The sequence below is a fragment of the Colius striatus genome, chromosome 14, assembly GCF_028858725.1.
Source record: "Colius striatus isolate bColStr4 chromosome 14, bColStr4.1.hap1, whole genome shotgun sequence".
NCBI lineage: Eukaryota > Metazoa > Chordata > Aves > Coliiformes > Coliidae > Colius > Colius striatus.
Window position 1 is genome coordinate 22,471,629 of NC_084772.1, and position 18,777 is coordinate 22,490,405.

Below are 18,777 nucleotides of genomic sequence, written 5' to 3' on the forward strand. Positions count from 1 at the left end.
AGAGATTGCCACCATTGTGCTCATGCTATGAAAGGAGAGGTTGGAGCAAGGAGAAGCAGGGCTAAGTTTCAAAAGCCTATGTTTACACACATGTATTGTTCTGTAGCTGTAGGCAAGTAGATAGTGGCAGGTACCAGTCATGAGCAGTGAGAGCACATACAGGCAGAGGTGAAGCTGTGTTGAGCCAAGATCTGGAGGTTGGCAGAGTCTTGAGGGTGTCACAGCCACACTGTGACCTGCTTGGAGCACCTCTGAAGCCCCTCTGCTCTGGTATCTAGCAGGCAGGGCAGCTGCTGGGGCATCGCTTATCTGGTCCTTGCCTCACTGGAACACAAATATTAACTGACAAACAGTTGCATAATAAGTAGCACAATCACTTTGGCTTGTTGACTTATCTTCCAGCTAAAGAAATAAACAGGGAAAAGTAGGAAAGTTAACTTATAAACCAATAAACTGTTAGTGCACTTGCATTAGAGTGGCCCAGGGCTTGCATGATGACCGCTGGACTGATGTCTCCCAGAAGCTCAACTTGGAGGAAACAGAGAAATATTTACTTACTAAATACACAGGACAACAGGATTGCTTTGGGCACCGTGGTGTAGCATGCATGCAGCTCATTCCAGCGGTATGCAGTCTCCTTGTTGCCTGTTTTCCTCCAAACACTCTACAGAGCAGTTTCTGAATCTTGTCTGTCTCTGTCCACAGGAACCTGGGGATTTTCTTGAGCAGAAGTATCTGTGGTTGAATGCTGCTCTGTCGGTGTTTACTCAAAGGTATCCAGAGTGGAAATGTAAATCTGCCAGAGCAGATCTTACATGTGTTCAGAGTTGCCTGAGTTAGCTCTTGTTTGAAACGTTAATGCTAGGTCGTTAAGACTGCCTCGTCTCTAGTGGTAGTGCAGGCCTTGCTTTCTAAATATTGATGTTACAGCTTCCTCGTGGGCCGTGGTTTGCTGCCGTCTGCTTCCATGGGCTGAGTTCCTGCCTGCTGCCGCTGTGCACATCCTCCCGTGCGCACGCCGGCTCCCAGCCAGGACATGCGTGGCTCGGTCAGAGCCATTTGGTGCTGTGCTGTGCTGGAGAGCATCCGTTCCTGTGGTCGCTCTGCTAGCTGCCTCCTCCATCTGTTCACAGCTAAGCTGTTTCTTCTGTAATGTGGTCGCAGTTGTACATGCAATTCCAGCTGAGGTCTTGCAGCGCTATTAGGATGTCGTTTATTACTTCCTTATCTCTACAAACACCCTGAGTAACATATGAAAATCATGTTTGCCACTTTCACAGCTGCGTCCCTTTGGTTCTGCCATCCTGAAGGGTGCACTAGTCTGTCTCCTCCTTTCCAGTTCCTGATTGGTAAATGCTGAATTTACTGAAGAAATTTGGAGGGAATTTTCCTGTTATATTCTCGGATTTGTTTCTTGTCATTCTAGGCCTCAAATCATAGCTATTTTCTTGTGTAATAGTCTGGTAATCTGGTCGTCCACTGTAGGAGATGTGCTTCCCAATTTAATTTCACCAGATATCAGTGGTCTCTGCTGCTTTGCAGTTAGTGAGGTAACTCCCAAGGCCTTTCCAGATGACATCCATCCAGAGCTGTATTTTCTTTAGATCATTTTGACGTCATCTTCTCTTGGCCTAGTTTTCTGCCTTTTTTAAGTCTTAGCTAGTGCCCATCTTCTCTGGCTGAATTCCCCATGGCACAGTTTCGAAGACGGGGCAGTCCTGTTAGTTAAGAAAGATGCTGTGTTATAGTTTGCACAGTGTATCTTTGATAAACATGCCTTAAGTTTTATCCTGGTTTCCATTTATTGTGGTCTCTTTAATTATTCTTACCTTCACAGTACTTCCAGCTTTGTTATGACGTAGCAGTGTCTGCCCAGCCCGTTTTTAATACAGGTAGTGTATTTGCTGTCCTGTACCTGACACGATTCATGAACTGATGGATGGTTAAGAATACCTGATGTTGAACCCAAGGTGTACAGGACTCTTCTTAACTGCAAAGTAGTTGCTATATTTTCATATTCTGGCCTTACATTTTCAAGTTTTGCTTCCTCCTTAGTTAGGGCTGTTTCTTGTCAGTTGTTCTGGCCCTTCGTGTTGTGTTTGTGTGGAGCCAGTTTTGCTTGGTAACAGCAGGAGAGGGCTGCAGTGCTGGCCCCTGTAAGGAGTTCTGGAAGCTTCCCGTGGGTCTGAGTTGGACTCGCCTCTGTCCCAGCCAGGCCAGTCTGGCACCTCTGCCATCACTATTTAAGAAGTGGAAATCTGCAGTAGGGGGAGGAAGGAGTGGGGCAAGATAGAGGTGGCCACGTGGACCCTGAAGTCAGCGAGGGAGGAGGGAAGAGGAGGAGTGGTGGATCAGAGACTCCCAGCAGGCCAGGTGAGATGACGGCTGTCCCCTGCACCCACAGGGGCAACGGCAGGACTGGAACCCTCCGGCAGGACCCGCAGCAGAGGGGTGGCTGTGCCTGGAGAGGCCGGGCTGTGCGGGTAGGTGGCCACGAAGCGGCCGAGCTGGGCTGAGGGCTGGACACAGAGCAGAGCCACACGGGAGGCAGCGAGGAGCTGCAGCCCCCAGCACAGACACGTGGCGGAATGGCCTGTGCAGGGCTGCCCGGGGCATGAGGGACCCCGCACTGGAGCAGGGAGCAGTGGTGAGGAGTCCTCCCGCCCTGAGGAAGAGCCATTAGTGAAGGACTGACTGCACCCCCATCCCTGTCCCCGGCGCTGCTGAGGGGAGGAGGAGGTAAAGACACCGGGATGGGATGCCTGAGCCTGGGAAGAGGGGAAGGTGATCTGAAAGGGCTGCTCGTGCTCTTCATCATCGTCCCACTGTTTTGCTCTGTTTATCACGGTTTTGGTTGCTGGTGAATTCAGTGAATCTTGTTTCCTTCCCCAAGCTGAGCAGTCCTGTCTGCTTTGCCCAGGAGTTACCGATGACAGAGCCCTCCACGTCCTTGGGGATCTCCGTGAGGCCTCAGTGCCACGGCTGGTGTGAGGGGAGAGCAAGCCAGCGGCTGCACGGGCCTTGTGCCTGGCTGGGCCTAAAACCACAGCACCATTACACTTGTTTTTTCCCCCCTTTAGCATCTGTATCTGAGATGAAAATTAAGGTGTTTGCTCTTGGGGTCTTGCTTTTTTGTTTACACACACCATATGCTTGAATAGGAGAAGCCTGAACTTAAAATGCATCTGAGGCTCTGGGAAGTCTGACCCTAATTGTCTTGCTCCAGATCCCCAGGGAGGTGGTGACAGCTGTAATTACTATCTCAAATCATGAAACATTAAGAGAAAATACAAAGTGGGAAGAAATCTTGAAAGTTGAGGTGAATGGTGTCCACCTGGGAGTGAGGGGCAGGGGAGGGGAAGGTCAGGTGTTCACAGGATTCTGGTAAACAGAGTGAACTCAGCTATTAATGGTTAATGGCAGCAGGAGGTTGCCAGGCTCTGCTGTTGGCACAGCATGTTGTCTTCTGAGAATAACTGGTTTTGGTGTAATTTGGGAAGTTTTGCACTGTTCATTGTGAAAGTAGCTGTAGCCTAAATCATGAAAAAGGTTTGTCAAGTACAGGATTATTTGGGTTTTTGACAGCATAGATCTAGTCATAAATCTGCATCGTGTGCCCAGCTGGTGGGTGCCAGCAGAAGGAAAGCTGGTGTGAGAGGCAGGAAGGGGACAGTGTGCTGGGCTGCTGCGCCCTGGGCTTAAAAGTGAAGAGTTTTGTCTTTTCCCCATATTTTAATCTGAATGAGACTTTAAACAACAAGTAAATGTAGTGTAATGAATCATGGAAATGGAAATTAAATAGATTATTGCAATAGAAACATTTGAAAGAACACAAATCCTCCTAGAGCAGACATCCTTTTCTGTGAGTATGTCCCAAACATGCTGCTGGAGGTGACTGGAAGGCAGCAAGAGGTCAGGACCAAAAATACCTTTACCCCAAGGGTTCCTCCAGGTGCAGAGCATACCTGAGTAGTTAGGGTGTGTGGTAGGAAGCTCCCCACACTGTCAGCAGTGGTGGGTTTGCTCTGACAGTTCTTCCTGCCCTTTTAGCTTTGCTTTGGCTTTTTATTCTTACTTCTAAAAATTTTGTTGCCTTTATGGTCATAATCTCTGGTACACAGGGTGAGCAGATGGTTCTCCTACTGTGTGTTCTGATGCTTTCTGCCTTGCATCTTTCTGGGGTGATTATTCAGCCACTTCCTTGTGTCTGGACCTCCTTGATCTTTTAAAGCTGTCTGCCATTCCGTGTGTTCCTTGCAGCACTCACATGCTGGCTTCTGCCTTGCACCACGTCTCATTTCTGCAAGAGGCTAACACCACCAGCCATGCTTGATATGTAGTCTGAGCTGTGGCTGTGACGGGTCATTCTGGCAACTGCAGCTTATGATTAAAAAGAAGATCAGTCACTGTCATCTTACACCCCAGCACCGGTGATTTGTCAGCCCACAATACATCAGCTCTTCCTCATCAGAGGATCTTAGGCTTAGGACTGCCCCAAGGGTTGTCCTCTGACTCAGGCTGCTACCAGAAAGCTCATCTTATTTTATGAGTAGTGCAGCCAGCCATATGATTTCCCTGCCTGAAGAGGCAGCAGTGAGACCCAGAGGACCCTCAGAGTCCCAATTTTGGTCAAATCTTCAGGGCTTTGGTGTGTAGCTTCAGAAGATTACCAGAGGGTTGGAACTGCAATTACTGCTGCTGCATGATCACAGCCAGGAAATCGCCTTATGTCCTTCATCCCGTGGGGAATTCAAAGCCCTCACATTGGCTTTTTTTGCCTGCTGCAGCCTTGAGTCTTGCAATTCAAGTGCAGGACAGTGGCTCTGCTGGGATTGTTTCCTCCCTTTGAAACAGGGAGCTGGTTTTCAGCTCTTCTGTCAGAGCATCTCGTGTGAGCACCGTGAAGAGCAGCTGTCCCGTGGTTGCCAGAGGGCTGCTGATGGTGCTCCTTGCTCAGGGAGCTTGCTTTCAGCCCCGCTGGCATGAGGCCGTGTGCCTGTGCATGGGGTGAGTGGTGGAATTACAGTGTGCTGCTCTACCCAAATAACTGTCTGGTCAAAGATCCTCCAAGGTCTCAGATGTGCAAAATACCAATAAGCTGATTTATTTTCCAGAATTGCAGCCCTTGGGAAAAAAATCTAGTCATGCAGGGTTAGTTTTCATCTTCCTTCTCGTCCCCACTTTCTGTGCTGTGTTAAAATTGGATTGTAATTGAATATCTTGTTCACAGCTGTATTTTTTAATGCCAGCATTTGCTGTTGCTACCAGAGATATTTTAAATGGGATGGAGAGTCATCCATAGGATTATTGACAATAATATGTGGCCCACATCAGGAAGTTATTTAGGCGGCAGAGTTAAGGAAATGTTATTTGTAAAACGTCTTTAACTTAGGACCTGCCTCTAAGAGCTGGGAGCAAGGAGAGAGTCGGCTGAGATCTGTGGAGAATGGTGTATTGAGACATACGTGGGTCCAGACTGCTGAGAGCCTGGGAAAGGGTATTGTGTCGTCTGTGGCAAGAGACGAGCTGTGCAGGCTACTAAACGCTACTGTCATGGCTTGGACAGGTTTCAAAGGCTTGTCAGCTGCTTTTATGTCCCCATGGAACTGAAAGATCCAATGCAGGCTGGCCAGGCTCCAGCCACCTCCTGCTATGGTTTGGCTCGTGGTTTCACTCGAGAAGGAAAGACCTGAATCGAACTGAGGATGAGGGAAGGACATTTAGGGTGAGCCTGATGGTCAGAAAGACCCCCCCATCTGTATGTCAGGGGGAGGTACCAGCGTGTAAGGAGAGGACACACGGGGTTTGACCTTCCCCAAGACATTGTTCCCAAGCAGCCAGCGTGTTGCTGTTACCAGAGCACCTGTGTAAGAGGGGAAATGAGCTCAGCTGAGAGAGAGAAAATGCCAGACAGTTTTGGTGCTGGAGACGTGTTTAAGTTCGGCTTTTCTTCATGTTTATAATGAACTTGAGCAAACCACTGGCCTGAACTCAGTCTTTAACTAACGTGTAGTCACGTTCTCAGCATTTTAACAGGCACACGTCTGTACTAACCTATGGCTCAAAAATCACGTGTTTCCCATTTTTATTGATAAGTGGAGTGTGCAGGCTTGTGAAAAAGTGTGCAAGCTGCTTCTTGGCCTCTCTTCTGCACAGATGCTGTTGGGTAGAGCTGTGTTCATCCCACCTTTCATGTGCCAGGCTGGATGATAAAATGATTCCTTTAGGCCTCGCTTCCTGAAGTTATCTCCTTATCCTCATTTACCCAAGTAGTTAAAACCTTGCCTGCAAGCAAATGGCAGGATGCCTGCTGCTGCTCCTTGCCTGGTGGAAGGGATGTGGGGGTGAGGAACAGTTTTTAAATTAGAGACTTGTTTTGTAAATTGTTCATTCTGTCTGACTTGAGAAGCTGGAACCTCCACGGTGCTGTTGGGCAGAGGGGAGAGCAGGAGCAAGGAGGCTTAGAAGGATGTCACTCAAAGGGGACAGCCTGGGTGATGAGATGAAGCTTCTCGGGTGAGGCTTCTCAGCTGCAAGATCAAGGGAATGTTACTTCTTGGATTTCCACCAATCCCTGAAAGGTCTCATTGGAATATTATACTCTTGGTGCTTGTGTTAGGAGGACACTTTGCCTTTAAATCCAGTGCTATGACAGTTCCAGCCTGCTTACAAGGAAAGAGCAGGAAAAGATACAACAGACAAAAGCTTTTCTATGGTCCAGAGGGGTGGCTGGAGGAGGTCAGCCACAGGAGATCAGCAGTGGCCGCAGTGGCTACTGTGGGATGTGTTTTTAGGTGGTTCAGGGGCATTTCTTCCTGGGGCATTGCACACCAGACTGCTGCTGGAGTAACTGCAGCACGTTCCCTCGGTGGGCAGAAATCCCACTGTCACATTGGGCAGGCTCTGGCGTTGGCCCCCGCAGCCCTGGGCTGCAAGTGGGGGCTCAGAGAGGACTGTTGTAGTGAAGAGCAATACCTTTCTGTAGTTTAAATGCGCTTTTTTTACCCCTCTTTTCATGTTGTCTGCTCTGCAAACCTTTGAAGAAGGCTTTCTTAATTGAGCCTTTCCTAATTGAGGTTTTGCTTTTGAAAAAAAAAATTGCTTTGCGTCTTGGGGTTTGATTTTGAAAGGAAAATAAGGAACAACTTTCTCATTGAATGTCTCTTCTGCTCCTTTTTAACTCACTTAATATTTGCCACTTTGAATTTTCTCTTAAACTTGTGCTCATGATCTGTGTGTTGCCCCGTTTTTGCTCTCTACAGAATAAACCATACTGCCGTGTTCTGTGTTATCATTCGTAACCCAGGTTACTAACCCAGGTTTATCTATGTGATGAAGAATTTGGTTTCCTAAGTAGTGGAATCTGCTGATCTTTTTGTCTGTATGGTAAAATCAAATCCATTGTTTTGTGGTGTTTTGTCTTCTTAAGGTTCTTCAGGGCTCTGTGCTGCAGGAGTTGTTTTCTTTGGTCCTCACACTTGAAAAATGAACTGTTGATTTCTGGAAAAAGCTATATTTCTTCCCTGTGGCTCCTAGGAAGTTTCCTAAGCATGGAGGTATTCACTAGCTGCAGATTCAGGCTCAGTGCACATCTCTAATTGTTTTCCTTCGTTTTGTTTCCTGAAGTTTCTCCTCCTGGTCCCTGCTGAGGTATGGCTGCTGGGGAAGCTGTGTTCCCTGGATGCCTTTTAGAAAGCTGCTAAGTGATTCATCCTTAAAGTGCTCATCTTACTGAGACTTTTCTATTGCTATAAAAGCACTGGTTTAAGTGTTTTCAGTCTGTGAGATCACTGAGACATCCCTGTATTGGATGATTAACCTGTAGATTTACTGCCAGGCTGCAGCTCGGATGGCAAGCCCGGCCCGTGTGTTGCTTTGGCAGGGCACCCTTGCCCGCTGCTGCACTCTCACCCTGCTGGCACAGGCAGGGCTTGGTGTGTGCAGGCCACATTGTCATCTTATCAGAGGGGAAAGCATTCAGCTAGATGGATGACGAGCCCCACCAAGAACAGACTAAACCCCTGCAGCTGTGAGGCTCTTCTGTAATTATCCCACAAGGAAGGCATTGCCCTTTGGGAGGGGAGGTGTGGAGGAGGCTGCATTCTGATCTGGTTGCAGGAGAGATGGCTTTGCCATCTTTTTGGACAGCTTGGCCAGGTTCTATCTCTGAGAGGCTTCTCACTGTTTGGCTTGAGCAGGGAGAAGTCAGAAGAAGTCTTGCCTGAGAAGCTTCCTTTGTTCCCTCTGCCCGGGAAGCCTGTCTGAGCCCTCACCTGTTGGAGAGCAGCCTTGTGTTTCTGGGGTTGTGAGCCAGTGCTGTTGCCCCTGAGGCTCTTGGAGCAAGTCCCAGCCTCTGTCTATTCCAGTGTTCTCTTGCTCCACCATGCACCTTCCATTGCCTAGAGCTAAAACAAGGAGCCAAGAATTAATTGTTTTGTGTTTCCTTTTCTCCCCCCTTGTTGCATTGTGGTCTGATCTGTATCTGGGCTCGTTGGGCACTGGAAGCGTTTGCTTTCACTTCTCCAGAGACAGATGTTGGAGAGAGGAGTAAATGCTTGAATACGAGGCAAGGGGATGGGCTGAACTGGGCATGGTTCCTTCAGTTGTGCACTTGCTCAATACCCCATGGCAGGCTGGTGCCTGGCTGCTGCGTGCTTGCCTGTCAGGCTGCAGGGGCTTTGGCAGAGCAGGATGGAGTCACTCCTGTCAGACTTTACAGATTTTCAGTCTTACCCAGCCTCTGCTAGTTTGGGGCAGTGACAGAAGTGGCATGGGTATCCTCACTGCGTTGCCAGTGCTGGATGGAGAAAACGCTGTTCTCAAGCGTAGCTGCCCCTTGGCACAGCTGGGGGGGCAAGGGCTTGTTGCTGGGGGCGCCGCTCAGAGTGGTCTGGGAGAGGTGGTGAGGCACAGGCTCCCGTTGTCTCCCCCAGCCTGGCTCTGCAGGCTCCTGTGTGCCTCTGGCTTCAAAACAAGCCAACAGATCTGCTGCGGCTGCTGACCATTACCACAGGCTACAGACTGTAGGTAGTATCCCACCTGCATAGATTAAGTAAACTTTCCCAGAGAGGAGGTATAAATAGAGGTTACATAAGTAAATAAAGTTTATTTCACATCTAGCAAGGAATTTGACTGAGGAGAAACTTGACTCAGTGCTCAGCAAAGGCTGTGAGGGGACGAGAAAGTCGCTGTGAAGTGTGAGGAAGATGGAAAATGTGAAAGGGAGCAGAGGAGACCAAGTGACTTAATTGTACATTTGAGTGGGAATTATGATTTTAGTATGATTTTAAGCCTTGTTATTCTGTAGGCTTCAGGATTGTCAAAATAGTTCTGGAACTCCCTCTCTAATGCGTATTCCAGCCACAAATGCAGTTGTGATAAATGCAGTGTTGTTGGGCAGCTTCTGCTTCGGTGGAGCTGAACGAGGTACAAAGAAAATGAGAGCAAGAGGAAACACATCTCGTGCATTCAGCAGACAGTGCAATTGTAACAGAGCAGGGACAGCGTTTAATTGTGTTGGTAGCTTCGTTAGTTCTTGGCCTGTTCCTTTGGCGTGCGTTAGACCTTTGGACTTTATCGTGTTTGTGAACTCTTGTAAAGTTTCAGTCCTGTAGTCTGAAGAAGGGGCTGGATTTGGGAGAGATGAGAGGGAAGCACCTCAGTTGGCTTTCCTTACAGGTTCCACCCTCCTGGGGTAGGAGTAGGGTGCTGAGGATGCAAGTTCTGAAAGCACTTCCCGGGTCTGGGGAGCTTTGGGGGCAGCATGGTGGTAGGATACCAGCCCAGACTGGAGATGGGGGCGAGAGATGTGTGTTTGATCAGTGTTGGCCGAAAAGTTTTGGAGCCTCGTGGCTTGTTCCTAATTAAAGCTTGGAATCTGTTGATGCTGGTGGCAGTGGCCTGTGGGACAGCCCTTTCCTGCAGTTTCCTTCTGACTTTTCACCTCTCAGTCTTTCTGCTTTCTTGAAAATGGCTGAGGCTGCTTCCTGGGGCTCTTTTGTGGGTGTTTCTCATTGCTGGTTTTTCAGAGAGATGCTTGATCTGGGAGACCATGTTTCTGATAATTGTGCTTCATATGGACCTATTTTCTTATGCATTTAAGAGGAATCTGTCTTTTCAGCTTGTACTTGGCTCGAACCTTGAGCAAATTAAATTGCCAGGGGCCTTCCACAAGTGAGATGGGCATTAAAATCTTTGATTTGTTTTTTCAGGGCAATTATTGTGACCGGGTGAGGAAGAGGAGGCTGTTCACTGAGTGATGTAGGGCAGAAGCATTAAGACCCTTTCATTAGTAATGCTGAAGTTCAGTATTTCAAGTTCCTGAGTTCAGTAGCCCACTCATGCAGCAGGAATCCCAGGGTGACCTGCAGGCTTTGAGCAGTGCCTGGAGATACCCCTTCAAGGGAGTTTTGTTTAAGCAGGTGGTTTGCCTTTTGGCTCTGCTGAGAAAGTAATTTCTGAAGATGAGAAAAAAATTCCCTTAGTGTACCTTCTAATTGTTCATTTAGGAGCAGAACTTTCCTCCAGCTGGGAGGGCTTAAGGCTGCTGTAAAGTGCTAATTAAAAGTAATAGTGATAATGAAAACAGATGTTTTCAAGAAAAGTAAGTGGTACTGGGGCACCAATCTGCTGTCCTTGGCTTCTCTGCAGGAGGAGTGAAAGCTCGTGTTCTCAGAACTGCATTGCCAGGAGAACAGGGAAGGGGACTGGCTGGATCCAGTACAAAGCTCTGAACACGGGGAGACGGGGGCATGGTGTGAAGGTGGGGCTGGGTCTGCACCCAGACTGGGGCTGCCATGGGCCTGGGATGTGGAGCAGCGGGCAGGCTGCTGCTGGGTGCCCCAGCATCGCGGGAGTCTTCAGACCCTGTTACAGGGTGAGCAATACTTAATGCTGAAAGCAATGAGCTGCAAGCATCAGTACTTCACAGTGGCTTCCAGGAGTGTGACTATCCCTGCTACAGTCATCCTGGGGCAGTGGATTTTACAGGGGAAAACAACCACCAAGGAAAAGAATTCCCATCTCTTGGAGCTGTTGTATCCTTTTCCTCAGCCACAGTTTATTAGGAGCTGAGAAGATGCTGTAATTTAACTGAAATGGGTTTGTGTCTTTTCTTCTTTTTTGTTTTTGGTGTGAGCAGAGCCTTGTACACAGAGGTTACAGTCCCCAGCAATCCTTGGGGAGTCTTTGTTGTTGAGGTCCACTGTGGTTAGCAACTGCCATTACTGTTACGACACTAATTACTGTACCCAGTGCTAAAGCAGTTTACGTGGGGAGCTTGGAGTTACTCAGCTGAGGTTAGTCTCTGGCTTAAGAGGCTTTCAGCAGTAGCTTTCTGAGCACAGAGGTATTAACAACACAGAAGAAAGAGAAGACCGCTTGAAATTCCATCGACCCTGTTTGCCAGCTGTCTTAGGGTGTTTTTGTCTTGTGTTTAAAAGATTGATCTGTCTCTCCCGTTGCCTGGTCTTGCCAACTGTGAGTGGTGACCTTTCCAGGCCTTAGTGGGAAGGTATGGGTGTCTGAAGGACGGGCTGGCTCTTCAGTAGTCGTCTTCAGGACCATTGTTTGACTTGTCCTCTTGTGCTGTAGAAACAGCCTTTCTCACTGCTACAAACGTGACACATTCTGTGGAGCTTTCCACGGGTGACTGGAGGATTAACTGCCTCATGTTTGTTACTTGTCCCTCGACTTCTCGAGCTGTTCCGGTGCTCCATCTGTTATTGAAATGTCCTCTATTTTCTGCCATTGTATGGAGAAGTAGAACAGAATTGTTGTTCAGTGGAGGTGAAAAATCCCATGAATCCCAGAGAGGTTTGGGGAAGTGCCTCCATCCCATGTCCTGCTGAGTGTGGACAGTGGTGCTCGGCTTGTGCAGGGAGGATCGCACAGGGCTGTGTTCCGTGGGCCCGTCGTGCACCGTGGGTGCTCAGCTCACTGCCTGGGTGAGAATTCTGCATGAAGCAGGACACCCACAGAGGAGAGGGGCATGTGCTTCAGATGGAGAGGTATGCTTTCAGGTAGCTTGCTGGGGTGGAGCTGGGTTGGCTGAAAATGACAGTGGATTTTCTAGGAACAAAGGGTCCCTTGTCTTGGAGAACCTGACGTGCTGGTGCTCAGTGCTGGCTGCGTTTGACTCTGGTGGGAAGGGAAAGGTGGAGGCTGTCCCTTTCTAAGGGTGACAGGGAGGGAGGTCTCCTCCTTTGTCTAGATTTTAATAAGAAGGGATTGTTTTCATCTTCATTATGTTCATAGTTACTGAAGAGAGTCTGAAAGACCAAACCCAGCCCTCCAAGACTTCTGTGGTGGGTTTTGTGAGGCTCTCACCAGTGTTTGGACTGAGAGGGGACAAGTTTTAGAAGCTCCAGTCCAAATCTTCAGCATCTAAGGCAGCAGCTGTGTGGCGTACCGTGTTTGCTCATCAGAACGCTGCTTCAATCACAGTTCTGTCATTAACGTTTTGACTGCGCTGCAAGTGAGCTGGAGAGGTGGAGTGCCATCCTCACCAATCTCTTGTAGTAGAGATGTGCATGGGGAAGGCAAGCCTAGAAAGGAGTTGGTTCGGGAATGGCAGAGTGGAAGGGTTGTGAGGGTGTGTGGGGTTTTGTCTTTCACCCTGAAGAGCTTGGCTTAAGCATCCTTTGCTGCCTGTGCTTGTGAGGAAAGTGGTAGACTTTTCAAGATTGGGAAGGCATCAGGGAATGGAGAGCAAAGGGAATGCATGAGAGAGTAGGGAAGTTGTTCCCATGCTGGTGAGAGAAGGCATTAAGGGGAGGAGGAAGGACTAGAACGTTAGCCAGAAGCACCATCTGTGGTCTCGTGCAGGTTGAGGCTGGCCCACAGGAAGACTGCTACAACTGGGGTAACATTTATTTTGCAGATGTCTACTGTGATCACTTACAGAAAGCAACTCAGATTGCTTGAAAGCAGCCAGCCAAAATGACGGGGCTTGCACCAAGTACTGCCTGCAGTCTGCAGCATATGGTCCTTTGGGTTAATACTGAGATGAAGCTGTCAGTGCCTTGTCCATACTGGGAGATAATGGGACCTCTACTCCATAATTACTGCCTGTAGAGCTACTGACAGAACCCCGGAGCTTCAGCCCTTGTTAAACTCATTTTCAACTGTCATTTGGCAGTGGTGGCAATGTGGAGCCCAGTTGTGTTACAGCTTCCATTCCTGCTCCTGCTGACGAGGAAGAAATAGATGCTTTTGCCAGAGTAGATGAAATCCTTCAGTGTGCGTTTTGCTTATCTTCTGAAGGGCAGTTGGTGCCTGTTACTGCTGTAGTTCAAGAGAAACTTATTGTTGTATGGATTGACTTCAGCATCAGAATGTTGCTTTATACTGGTAGATCAGTTGCTCATCCTGCAGGCAGCCGGTGGCAGTGTGACAAGCCAACTACGTGTCACCAGGTTTTGAGGCATGGCCTGTGTGCACATGCAGGCAGTACACAGAGATGCATCTCCCAAACTGAGAGTATCTGGAGTTCGGTCTTCTAAAAAAGAATTCTTCACGTGTTACACGATTATTTCAGCCCTGAAGGGAAAACTTCTGTTCATCCTTCTTAAAAGGATGCAGAAAATGGTCGAAAGCCCAAAGTAGAGAGAAGAGCAATTGAAATACTGAAGGAAAAAATGTTTTGGTCAGAAGGATCCAGAACTGAAGTTACAAGTTGTGGTATTTGAGCTTTTTTTCCCTGGGAAGGAGGGCTCCAGCAACAGGCGAGCAAGGGGGGCACTGGGGGGTGGGGTGTAGAGTGAGACCACAGTATGGGGTTTTAAGCGTGATACATAGTTGAGGGACTGTGTCTAATAATATGACGTTCTCCATTCAAGCAGTAGCTCAGGGGTGAAGGTGGCTCAGGGTTAGTGCTGTGGCACAGCAGCGTGTGGAGGACTCACACTGAAGTTCAGAACAGCTTCAGACACGAGATTATGCTCTGGCAAGTCTTATTTTTGTAAAAAGCTCAAGACAGCACTAGGAGCGTCTTGCAGGCACCCTGCAATTATCATAATAAACAGTTTTATCATCTGCTTGGCAATCAATAATGTGGCTTATGCTGCTTTAGTATCTCACTGGTATTGATTACCTTAACAACTGTGCTGCGGTCAGCTTCTGTTAACCCGTGCTCTGCCGATGGGGCTTGTCCATCCTGCTGCAGGGTGAAAGGGACTCAGCTTTCAACCTAGGCACGTGCAGGAACGTGCTTCTCAGTTTGGGCTTGTAAGTCTTGTATGGGTTTCCACCAAGCAGTGGATGCCCTGAGACCCCTGCACTTTAGGAAGGAAGGAAGACTACTCTCTGTAGCAAAGTTGTAATGCTTCACTGGGGACCTGGGCTTCGAATGGGACCAATGTGCATGTCCCAGATGTCCCCCCAGCTGCTTCTGGCTCTGCTGGGACTGCCTGAGGACTGGCTGATGCAGCACTTGCACCCCTCACACCTGCCTGGCCTGTGAGAGCCAAGGCTGTGGTTGTGGAATGGGGCATGTGCTGTGAAACACCACTGACCCCCAGCAGCCTACCAGGCTGAGCTGGGGGAGCCAAATGCTGCTGCCTGTACCAAAGACTTTGTCTCAGCTAAGTGAACCCTTGGGGGTCTTTTGACAGCATTGCCTCTGCTTCCGACAGGGCAATCAGCAATAAAGAATATCAGGTTAGTAGCTTACTGCATTTTGGGAGGCAGAAGGATGACTCTGTCGGCATCCAGATGGAACCTTAAAGAAAGACGGGACTTTCTGGTATTTGGGTCTACCTAGATATGTGGGTCTCATGGCCCAGTATTTCTCCTAATGGAATTTCCCATCATTTACTGCCCTGCTGATTTCTGATCAATGAAAATAAAATTGCAGTGCCTCCTGAGAGGCTCCATGTATGGCTACAGCCTCCAGCTGTGTCAGTTCCGGTAAGATAATCTCATCAGGCGTGCAAGAGGGTAATAGGAAATAAAAATAAAACCCACAATTAGCAAGAGGCCGAGCAGCAGAGTAACACTTTCGATCCTGGAAGTCTGGAGAAGCGTGTGTGACAACTTGTTTCCCCATCTCTGAAGGTGCCTGTGTCGCTGATGGGTGTGCTGTGACACGGATCCCGCTGAGCGCTGGAGGCTGTACAGATTCACCAGGCACATCCCTTGACACCCGCATTTATCTGCATCTGTGTCAGCTCTCCCATGTGAGATGGTTAAACTTTCACAAGAGGTGTGTTTGTTCTGAAGTGTGTCAGGGATGCAGGAGTTGATAGAGTAGCTGCATGGTGTGGGCTAGGAGAGCGTGAACTTGAGACTTTGAGCCGTGGAGCAGCGTGTCGTTATTGACTCCTGTTGGTTGCTACAATCAGGAGGGTTTATTTTGACCAGATAAAGAAAATGCTCAGACTGTATCTAAAGTCATACGGGGCATTATTTTGGTAGCAGATGAGTGTGTGGATGCTCTGTTTACAGGAGCATGAGACTGCTTGCATCTGCTGAAAGCTTGTCTAAACGACACTCCAAATGGGAAGGGTTCCCAACTATACTGTCAGGTTTCTTTCCCTGTTTTAGGGTCCCAGTTCTTTAGGTTATCTGCCAGTGATGAAACTGAATGGTAAAATTTACTCCGTACCAAAACAGGAATAGCCCATCTGAGCACACATCCTGGTGACCTTTGCAATGAGGCTTTGCAATACCAGCGTGTAATTCGGAACTAACGTCTCAGACAGCCGTGGTGTTTGTCTGAGCAGCAGGCAGGATGGTTACTGAATGACCTCATGCTGCTGAGCCTGCTCTCCTTGTCCAGAGCGTCGGCTTCCCCAAAGGCTGGGAAAGCAGCTGAGCCCAGCACCGTGCAGTGTGTCTGTTTCCTAACAAGGACTGGATCTGAGCCCTGGCAGAGGAGATCTATATGACTTATGAATCTAACTCCTACCCTCTGTTTGGCCCTTGACACTAGTCTGGAATGCACATGTTGTTTGGGTAAATCAGTAGAAGGGAAGAGCGTTGGCAGGACTTCTTCCCTAGGCTTTAGTGTCTGCATGAAAGAACACTGCTTGGAGAGCACAGTCTAGCAGTGGGGCAGTGGCTTTTTGGGCTGGTCCATCTAAAGTTGGCTGTGTCTGTTCCTGAAGTCCCGTTGCAGGGCTGGTTGAAGCTTAGCAGTGGCAGTTCTTAGGAGTTGGCTCTTGGAATAGCAGTGCAAATGCCTCAAGTGTTTCTGGTGAGGTGGGGTTGCTCAGCTTAACTGGAAAATTAGAGGTGGATGAACCATCAGCAGTGCCATCAAAACCAGCTGGAATCCCTAACTTTCAGGAGTCACTCTGGTTTGTGTCCTATAGCCTTGCTGTAAATGCTGCACTTTGTTTTTGGATCCAGGAACAGCACACTAGCAATCTAAATACTGTCTTGGCTTTGTTTGTCTGTGTCTTTATGGTTTTGGGACATTTCAGGATTGCTTTCTTAGCAAGCATCTCTGTGAGTGAGCTGGGTGTGGGTGCTGCCTAGTGCAAGGTCTTAGGGGTGTAACTGCCCTTCGTAGTAGAGACCAAGTGGCAGCTCTTACTGTCACAAGCTACTAGACAGCCTGATAGGGTAAAAATTAAGAAGGAAAGGGTAAGCTTCTGACCATGGCAAAAAGGGGGAGCAGTAAGGCCCTTTCTCCCAGGCACTAAGGTGTAAGGGCAGACTAGGACCATGGAGTCTGACAGAGTGAGGCAGTTTGTCCTCGACAGCTCTTTGGTTAACTTTGGAGTTGGGTCAACAGCAATGCACTGACAATGGAAACCAGATGCAGATGAACTTATTTATGCAGCAGCATCGTCTGGAAACAGCATTTGACAAGAAACGTTGTGTTTTAAGAGCAAAGGGATGAATTGCGCAACTGCAGGATAGTGGAATGTGTGATGTTTTGAAACAAACCAATATGTAAACACAATCTGAAACTTCTGTGGTGTCCTGTGCCAGAGGAGAGGTTCATGCAGGACCTGAAAACAAGCTCAGTGTCCTGGGAGCCTGTACATGCCATGTCACTTACCAACTAAGCAAGCCCTTTACTTGTTTTTGTAGAGAGAAATGTGACTTAAGCTAGTTTACCTCTGCTACAAAATACAGTGCAAAGAGTCTCTCTTGGAGGAGTAAATGCTCTTTTCCCCGGCTGCTCGCTGAAAGCTCTGGCACTCCTCGGGATTGCTCTGCTCTCAATGGCAGTGGGTTGATGATTATATAAATATTTTCGTGTGTAGTACAGTAGCGGCTCGAAAGGATCAGCAAACTTGGAATAATAGTTCATAACAAAATGTTGTCTGAAAAGCTGCCTGAATCTTGTATAACTCTCACTGGCTCGGTTTTAGCTGGCGCAAAGGACAGGAGAAACCGTGGGTAATGTAGAAAGTTCACCTCTTCAAGGAGACCCTTTCTCTTAGTTTCATGCCAAGTGCTTGAGCCCAGCAGCTTTCAGTCCTGTTTTGTTCAGCGTTTCCTTTGCTTCCTGCTGTTTAAAAAGCTGTTTATGCTAATGACCCTGTGAAGATCTGAGGGGCTGGCTGTGCCTATGCGTGAGAGCCTGTGTGAGAGTGCTCGCGCAGTGTCCCGTTCCCGGGCGTGCGCAGAGCAGCGCTTGCCTCTGTTGTCAGCATGCCGGTGCTGGAGCACTGTTGGCTGCCACAGGCAAGCCCTCCATGTGATTGTCTTCTTGCTGAGAGAAGACCATCCTGTCCTTTTGAGGTGCCTAATGGATGTTTCCTTACTGTAGACGGCCGTGTGCTACCTCATCCTCTTCTGAGACCTCCTGCCCTTCAAGACCCACTGGCTAGAGTCTCGCAGAAGAGAAAGCACGTGGTATTCACAGGGATGTTCACAGGGGCTTCCAGAGAGGCATGTGAATTCACCAAAAGTGTTGTCAAGCACTGGCACAGGCTGCCCAGGGAAGTGGTGGAGTCAGCATCCACGGAGGTATTTAAAAGACATGTAGATGTGGCACTTGGGATGTGGTTTAGTGATGGACTTGGCAGTGTTAGGTTAACAGTTGAACTCAGTGATCTTGAGGGTTTTTCTAGCCTAAATAATGTCATGGTTTTAGCAATCCTTGGCTTTGCCAGGCTAACAAACTGGTTTGTGGTGACTTGCAGCTCTAGGGCTCTTGTCAAGAGGTGTTGGAACCCATGGGTCAGTGTTGGTTGGATCCTTCTACTAGGAGGAAGGTATGGCTGGCTAATTCCACACCTGGTATGTCCAGCTGGAAACAAGAGTCTGGCACTGAGCAGTGTCTGCAGTGTCTCTGGGAGAAATCAGAACTGAGCTTGGGCTTCTGGTTGGTAATACCTAACTGCACAAGAGGAAGAGGCTAGATGTAGAGCTTGTCCAGGATTTGGCAAGACTGGTATCTCATTGTGAATACTCAGCAAACCACGTTTGTCCATGAAGCAGCTCCAGTGTCACCAGGTATATGCCAAAACACAACTTGGTCTTGCTTGGAAAGGCACAAGATGTGATTTGCTATGTGAACAAGGAAAAACAGTTTAGAATTTCTTCTTTAAAATGCTGAACTTGGCAGGTAACAATAAGTATTTTCAGGGTTGGGTTTTTTTGTTTAAGAACTGCGTAAGAGGAATCCCAGGGCACTGACATTGTGAAGTGTTGATGGAAACCCCCAATAAGAACTCACTCTTGAAGCCGTGCATCCACATTCACTGTTTGCTTAGATTTTGGCTCATAAGTACCATTTTAGCCTAATATTTCTAGTCCTGTTGCAGAATCCTCAACGCTTCTCTTAGGCTGGCAGGTACTCTTACTACTTTCTGGCAC

At 48.4% G+C, this 18,777-nt stretch overlaps 1 protein-coding gene across 7 annotated transcripts in view; it reads left to right on the top strand.

Annotated features, from left to right (window-relative positions):
* Positions 1 to 18,777, top strand: part of ZFHX3 (zinc finger homeobox 3) — a 170,244-nt gene that overhangs the window by 43,677 nt on the left and 107,790 nt on the right. The gene's annotated exons all lie outside the window — the stretch shown is intronic.